Genomic DNA, 8,067 nt, shown 5'->3' on the forward strand with positions numbered 1-8,067 from the left:
TCCTTTAGGATTGACTGGTTTGATTTCCTTGCAGTCCAAAGTACTCTCAAGAGTCTTCTCCAACACTGCAATTCGAAAATGTCAATTCTTCAGTGCCGAGCCTTATTTGGCAACACACTCCAGTATTCTTGCCTGGGAAATTCCATGATCAGAGGAGCCTGGTGGGCTATAGTCTGTGGGGCTGCAAAGAGTCTGACATGACTGAGCGTGTGCACACACACACAGCCTTCTTTATGGTCCAGCTCTCACATCTGTACATGACTGTTGGGAAAACCATAACTTTGGCCAGATGGAACTTTGTCAGCAAAATGATGTCTCTGCTTTTTAATATGCTGTCTAGGTGTATCACAGCTTTCCTTCCAAGGAGCAAGTGTCTTTTAATTTCATGGCTGCAGCACCATCTGCAGTGATTTTGGAGCCCCCGAAAATAAAGTCTCTCACTGTTTCCATTGCTTCCCCACCTATTTTCCAGAAAGTGATGGGACCAGATGCCATGATCTTAGTTTTTTTAATGTTGGATTTCAAGTCAGCTCTTTCACTCTCTTCTTTCACCCTCATCAAGAGACTCTCTAGTTCCTCTTCACTTTCTGCCATTAGAGTGGTATCATCTACATATCTGAGGTTGCTGATCCTTCTCCTGGAAATCTTTGTTCCAGCTTGTTATTCATCCAGCCTGGCATTTTGCATTATGTACCCTGCATATAAATTAAATAAGCAGGGTGACAGTATATAGTCTATCATCCTCCTTTCCCAATTCTGAACCAGTCAGTGTACATACCCATCTGGAAATCATAGAATAATAGTTTATGATAAAGTGGTTTCAAACAGGCTGTGTACATAAGGGTAGTTATTAAAACTGCAAATTAATAAAGATAAATTTCTCAATGTTCCTATAATATGGTGCTATGGGAAGTATAGGATCAATCTAAAATGACAGAGAAAGCTCATGCATTTGTTTAGTAAAAAATGCAGATTGTACCTTCATAATATCCAGTTACCTTTGGTCTGTATGCATATATGTTCAAATACATGCTTAATAGATAATCTGTGAAAGATTACTCACTATCATGTATACAGTGGTTTTCTGTGGCAAGCAGAATTTTAGCTTAGTCTTTTTTGTACTTTTTAAAATTCACAGTTAACATTTTACCAAAGCAACAAAGTACTGAGACGTTGTCCCTTATAGTTAAGAACTTGTAATATGATTGCTTTATTTCTTTAGGTGGCATTACAGCCAAAATTAAAGAATAAAACTCCTGAAGGTAATGTTCAGAGGTCTCTAGAGGATACAGATAGATTAGGTGTCAGCAGCTTTAACTTCCTATAAAATTTCTTTAGGTCTCAAAGCCCATACAGCCTTAAACAACCTGGTACAATTCAGACATGGTATAAATTGGTACTCCATAGTTTTTCTGTCAGATATCAACCTGTTAGGTGAATGAGGTGACCAAGGCACAGGCTTAACCTGACTTCCAAGGTGATAGTTCAAGTTTCACGGTATCATCAGAAATTCAGGGCTTTTAATGTGTTTCTTTAGTACTCTCACTTCCAAGGGAAGATCATGAGAGCTCATGGTGGTTTTTTCACTCAGGATGCTTTTAGTTGTAAGTTAATAAACTGTAACCTACAGAGTTTCATTAACCTACAGAGTTGCTTAAACCAGAAATGTTTCTCAGTTCATTTAAGTGAAAAGATACTGGTAAGGTAAGACTTGGGTCCGGGTCACTCAAAAGGGCTTTATGTTCCTCTTCTTTAATTCTCTTTCCTCTGGACTTCAGTTTCCTCACAAAGAGGCAGTATCACCTGCTTTTTTTGTTCACAGCCTAGAGAAGAGAGTTTGTCTCATTATTAGTGTTATGTAGTCTTAGCTCCCCAAAACATATAAAGTCTCTGATTGCTCCAATCCTCACTCAAAAGTAAGACTAAACTAACTCAATAAAGAACATCCCTGGTCCCCATAAACAGGCTAGCTTTCTCCTAGTGACAAGCCAATAGCAGGCTATGTAGGGAAAAGGAGAAGAATGTGGATGGAGAATCCTTCTGTGGCACAGGTGCACAGGGATAGCCAGAAGCTGAAGGTGGACAAGGAACACTGAGGAAAATCCTCCAGCACCCACCCTAAAACAAGGTAATGAAAAATTTGAAGCAGTGTATGGAAGATAACTATTGTAAAAACAGAATCCAATTTCAACAATTCTCAATGAGACTGATTCAACATCCCACTCTAACATCCCAGCAAAACAGGTGTGCCCAGTTCCAGCAAAAATACTATTTACTTAAATTGCTACTGTTTGGTATCTGGCATTCAATCAAGAATTACAAGATTTTAAAAAAAGAACATACAACCCTTTGCTAAGAGATAGCAGACCAATCAGAACCTCGCTTAGAGATGACCATACTTTAGAAATACCAGATAAAGAATTTTATGTATTTCTGGTTGATGTGTTAAATGTTTTCATTGAAAGGGGCAGACAATGTACATGAACAGATGGGGGAATTTCAGTGGAAATTAATAAATAATCTAATGGGAAATGCCAGTAAAGAAGTGTTATAACAAAGGATGATTTTGAAGGACAGGTAAGTAGGCTAAAAACAGTTGAGAAAAATGTCAGGGAACTTGAATAAAGGCCAATCAAAATCATCCAAACTGAAACAAAAAAAAAATGTGAAGAAACCATAATAAAATATCCAAGAACTGTGGGAAAACTTTTCTGTGGTTTAATTTATGTGTAATTGGAAACCCAGGGGGAAAGGAGGGAGAGAATGAGAAAAAAAAATAAGCGATAGTAGTTGAGAATTTTTTCTTAAATAATAAAAGACTTTACCCAATCCAAGAACTCTACAATACACAAGAATTTAAAAACAAACAAACCCCTAAAAGGTGCATTATTGCCAGTGTTCATATTGAAAATGAACAATGCAGAGGAAATATTGACAGAAAAAAGCCACAATGCATACAAAGAACAGAGATGAGGAAAAGAGGAGAGTTCTCATCAAAAACCATGCAAGCCCAAAGACAGTGGAGTAACATCTTTAACATTCTGAAACAAAATGCTGTGAATCAAATATTCCAAGTCTGATAAAATCTTCCAGAGAAGTATACCAAATAAAGGCATATTCATATAGAATATACTGCTAGCAGATCTACACTACAAGAAGTGAAAAAGGAATTTTCTGTAGGCTGGAAGAATATCATACCAGAATTAGACTTGATTCTACCAGAAGAAATAAGTTTGAAAAAGACTTAAAAAGGAAGTAAATACAATTTTTCTTATTTCTAAATACTAGAAAATATGATTCACTAAGACAAAAATAGCAAGATTTTGTGAGTTTATAGTATAAAAGTAAAATGTACTATAACAATACCACAAAACAAGACAGAAATTGGAAGTAGCTGTGTACACTATGAATTGGCATGATATTATTAGAAAGTAGACTGAAAAATTATACATGCATATTATAAACCCTAAAGCAACCATTTTAAAAAACTTTAAGTGGCATATAACTAATAAGCCACTACTGGAGATAAAATGCAAATCCCGAAGCAGATAGGTAAGTGGAACAAATAATACATAGTACAAATAGGAAAAAATTAGCATGCTAGTAAGCAATAATTACATTAAATGTAAATGCTCTAAACACACCATTTAAAACAGACTATCAGTTAAATTAAAAAAAGAAAAAACAAGACCCAACTGTATGCTCTATGTTTAAGAAACTTTTTAAATATAAAGAGGTAAGTAGGTTAAAAGACTAAGATGGAAAAAATTATGTCGTGCTAAAACTAATCAAAGCTGGACTAGCTATGTTAATATCAACAAAGAATTGGTACAAAGGATATTACCAGGGATACTTCAAGAAGACGTGCAATGCTAAATGTGTATGCCTCTAACAACAGAGTTTCAAGATTCATGAAACAAAACCTGATAAGAAACCACAGTATAGTTGGAGACCTCAGTAGTTATCTTAGTAATGGATAGAAACAAAATGAGAGAACATCAGTAAAGATACAGAGAACTTGAGCAGCACTACTTACTACCCAGCTTGACTTAATTACCAGTTAGAGGACACTTCATCCAACAGTGATCAAACACGTGTTCCTTTCAAGTGCATTTGGAACATTCACCAAGATAAATTCTATGCTGGGCCATAAAACAAGACATGCCACATTTTAAAAAAAGTAAAATTATACATTCTCTAACCCAGATGGAATTAAACTATGTTAAGCTAGTGATACCTGTTGCCTCCCACCAGGAGCATCAGTCCCAGAGCGTCCACCCACTGCATGGTTTGTCAGTGTTGAGGTCTCCATGAATATTAGGAATCTGTTTTGTTCCCCAAAATTTGACAGTTTAAACAAAATGTACAGGATCCTTGAAAGACACAAATTACTTATGGACACACAAGAAGTGGACAAACAGGAATAGTCCTTTATTGCCTAAAGAAGTTGAATTTACAGATTAAAAACCTTCTAACAAAGACAACCTAGGGGCAGATGGCTTTACTAGCAAATTTTAGCCAACATACAAGGAAAAAAATGACACTAATTCTACCCAAAAATCTTCAAAAAAATTAGAAGTGAAATATTTCTAAGTGATTTTACGGTGAAACTAGGGTTACACTGATAAGAATCCAACAGTCACATTATAAGAATGGAAAATGATTGACTAGTATCCTTCATGAACATAGACACAGAATCCTCAACAAGATATTATCATGTTCAGCAATTAATAAAAAAGAATAATGCATCGTGACAAAGTGGTATAGCTTCTGGAAATGCAGATTGTTTCAGTATATAGAAATTAGTCTGTCTAGTTCATTTTATCCACAGAAAACGAGATGTAGGAAAAGCATTTAAACATCCATTCATGACTCAGAAGAAAAAGAAAAAACTAAGAATATAAGGGAAACTTCATTGAATTAATAAAGGATGTTGGCAAAACACTGATAACATCAATTTTTTGTCTTTTTTCATAGTATAGTTGATTTACAACATTGGACAACATCATTTTAAAAATAGGTATTTGGCTGGGCTGGGTCTTAGCTATGGCACACAGGATCTTTGTTGCTATGTGTGTACTCTTAGTTGTGGCATGCATGTGGGATCTAGTTCCCTGACCAGGGATTGAACCTGAGCCTCTTGCATTGGACATGAGAAGTCTTAGCCATTGAACAGTCATGGAAGTCCCTGGATTGCATTGTTTTTAATGGTGAATGATTGAAGCTTTCAGTGAAATAAGTGGCTTAAAAAAAGTGACGAAACTGGCTTAACACTCAACATTCAAAAAACTAGGATCATGGCATCTTGTCCCATCATTTCATGGCAAATAGATGGAGAAACAATGGAAACAGTGACAGACTTTATTTTCTTGGGCTCCAAAATCACTGCAGATGGTGACTCCAGCCATGAAATTAAAAGATGCTTCCTCAGAAGAAAAGCTATGGCCAACCTAGACAATATATTAAAAAGCAGAGACATTACTTTTCCAACAAAGGTCCATCTAGTCAAAGCTATGATTTTCCCAGTAGTCATGTATGGATGTGAGAGCTGGACCATAAAGAAAGCTTTATGATCATAAAGCGCACCAAAGAATTGATCCTTCTGAACTGTGGTGTTGGAAAAGACTCTTGAGAGTCCCTTGGACTGCAAGGAGATCAAACCAGTCAGTCCTAAAGAAAATTAGTCCTGAATATTCATTGGAAGGACGGATGCTGAAGCTCCAATACTTTGGCCATCTGATGCGAAGAACTGACTCTTTAGAAAAGACCCTGATGCTGGGAAAGATTGAGAGCAGGAGGAGAAGGGGATGACAGAGGATGAGATGGTTGGATGGCATCACGGACTCGATGGACGTGAGTTTTGAGCAAGCTCTGGGAGTTGGTGATGGACAGGGAATCCTAGCGTGCTGCAGTCCATGGGGTCACAAAGAGTTGAACACGACTGAGTGACAGAACTGAACTGATTGAAGCTTTCACCCAAAGTTTGGAAAGAAGTGAAATATTTCTACTCTCACCACCCATGTCAGCATCATATAGGAGCTAAAAGCCAGTGCACTAAAGTAAGAAAAAGAAAAGATATACAGATAGAAAAGGGAGATACAAAACTCTCTAATTGCAGAAGGCAAGATTCTCTATGTAGAAAAGTCCAAAGAATCAACAGAAAAACTAGTAGAAGTAGTGAGTTTAGCAAAGTCACAGGTCAATATACAAATATACAAAAATATACAAAATCAGGACTTTCCTGGTGGTACAGTAGTTAAGACTCCTTGCTTCCACTGCAGGGGGCTTGGGTTCAAAACTTGGGTGGAGAACTAAGATCCCACATCCTGCCTGCCTTGGGTCATGGACAAAAAACAAAACAAAACATAAAATCACCATACTTGAACTATTGAAAACTGAAATTAAGAAAGAAAAAAGCAGGGACTTCGCTGACCACCACTGGTTAAGAATCTGCCTTCCAAGGTAGAAAACACAGAGTCGATCCCTGGTCGAGGTACTAAGATCTCACATGCTGCATGGCAACTAAGCCTGCCTGCCACAACTACTGAACCCATGGGCTCTGAAGCCCACAGGCCACAACTAGAGAGAAGCCCATGTGCTGCAATGAAAGATCCCTCATACTACAACTAAGACACTGGCACAGCCAAAAAAGCATTACCAGTTACGGGTTTCCTAGGTGGCACTAGTGGTAAAGAATCTGCTTGCAAATGCAGGGGATGCCAAGAGACACGGTTTGATCCCTGGGTGAGGAAGACCCCCTAGAGTAGGAAATGGCAACCTGCTCCAGTATAGCTTTCATTCCTTGCCAGTGTAGCTTTCATTCACTTTTAAGGTGAGAAATTAAGACTAAGGAAATGCTGGAAGTTTTAAATACTTCTGCACTATGACCTGATGAACATTTGCCTTTTTGTGATTTCTTAGTACTTCTGATGTTGGATGGCATCACCAACTCAATGGACATGTGTTTGAGCAAGCTCAGGGAGTCAGTGATGGACAGGGAAGCCTGGCATGCTGCAGTCGATGGGGTCCCAAAGAGTCGGCATGACAGCGTCTGAACTGAACTGAATACTTCTGAATCAACAGTCAACACCAGCTGACACTGGTAAGAGTTTCAGACGCATCCAGGTACACATGGAACAAAGAAGGCAATCCAGTTGAGGTAAGACTGAGATCTTGTGTTCCTTAAATTTTCCAGTGCAGTTCAGCCCAATCCTCTTCCAAGATCTCCATTTTTTAACTCACACATCACTCCCATTCTTTAATGATTTTTGTTTTCTTTCCATAGTTCAAGCTTCACTTTTCTCTCCTATACAAGGTATTTTCTTGACAATAGCTTATTAGTATAGTTACCTGAAAAAAGAGGGAGGAGTGATAAAAGGGAAAACTGGGCTCAGTCAGTGGCATGGAATTCATCCAAATTGAACCCACTTATTCATAACACCCAAGGGCTTCATGACAGTAAGCACTACCTTGTAGCCACTCTCCAGTTCAGTTCAGTTCAGTCGCTTAGTCGTGTCCTACTCTTTGTGACCCCATGAATTGCAGCATGCCAGGCCTTCCTGTCCATCACCAACTCCCGGAGTCCACCCAAACCCATGTCCATCAAGTCGGTGATGCCATCCAACCATCTCATCCTCTGTCGTCCCCTTCTCCTCCTGCCCCCAATCCTACCCAGCATTAGGATCTTTTCCAATGAGTCAACTCTTCACATGAGGTGGCCAAATTATTGGAGTTTCAGCTTCAACATCAGTCCTTCCAATGAACACCCAGGGTTGATCTCTTTTAGGATGGATTTATTGGATCTCCTTGCAGTCCAAGGGACTCTCAAAAGTCTTCTCCAACACCACAGTTCAAAAGCATCAATTCTTTGGCACTCAGCTTTCTTCACCGTCCAACTCTCACATCCATACATGACCACTGGAAAAACCATAGCCTTGACTAGATGGACTTTTGTTGGCAAAGTAATGTCTCTGCTTTTAAATATGCTATCTAGGTTGGCCATAACCTTTCTTCCAAGGAGTAAGCGTCTTTTAATTTCATTGCTGCAATCACCATCAGCAGTGATTT

General features: G+C 38.4%; 1 long non-coding RNA gene across 1 annotated transcript in view; it reads right to left on the minus strand.

Moving 5' to 3' along the window:
• The window catches only part of LOC145515470 (uncharacterized), a 10,768-nt gene extending 4,694 nt beyond the window's left edge, over positions 1 to 6,074 (minus strand). The window contains exon 1 of the long non-coding RNA XR_014060897.1: positions 5,728 to 6,074. This is a non-coding gene — a long non-coding RNA (uncharacterized LOC145515470). The remainder of the gene's footprint in view (positions 1 to 5,727) is intronic.
• Positions 6,075 to 8,067: the final 1,993 nt, after the last annotated feature.

This window comes from Giraffa tippelskirchi, chromosome 7 (genome assembly GCF_054371585.1).
Source record: "Giraffa tippelskirchi isolate mGirTip1 chromosome 7, T2T-mGirTip1v1.2.pri, whole genome shotgun sequence".
In the NCBI taxonomy this organism is placed as follows: Eukaryota; Metazoa; Chordata; class Mammalia; order Artiodactyla; family Giraffidae; genus Giraffa; species Giraffa tippelskirchi.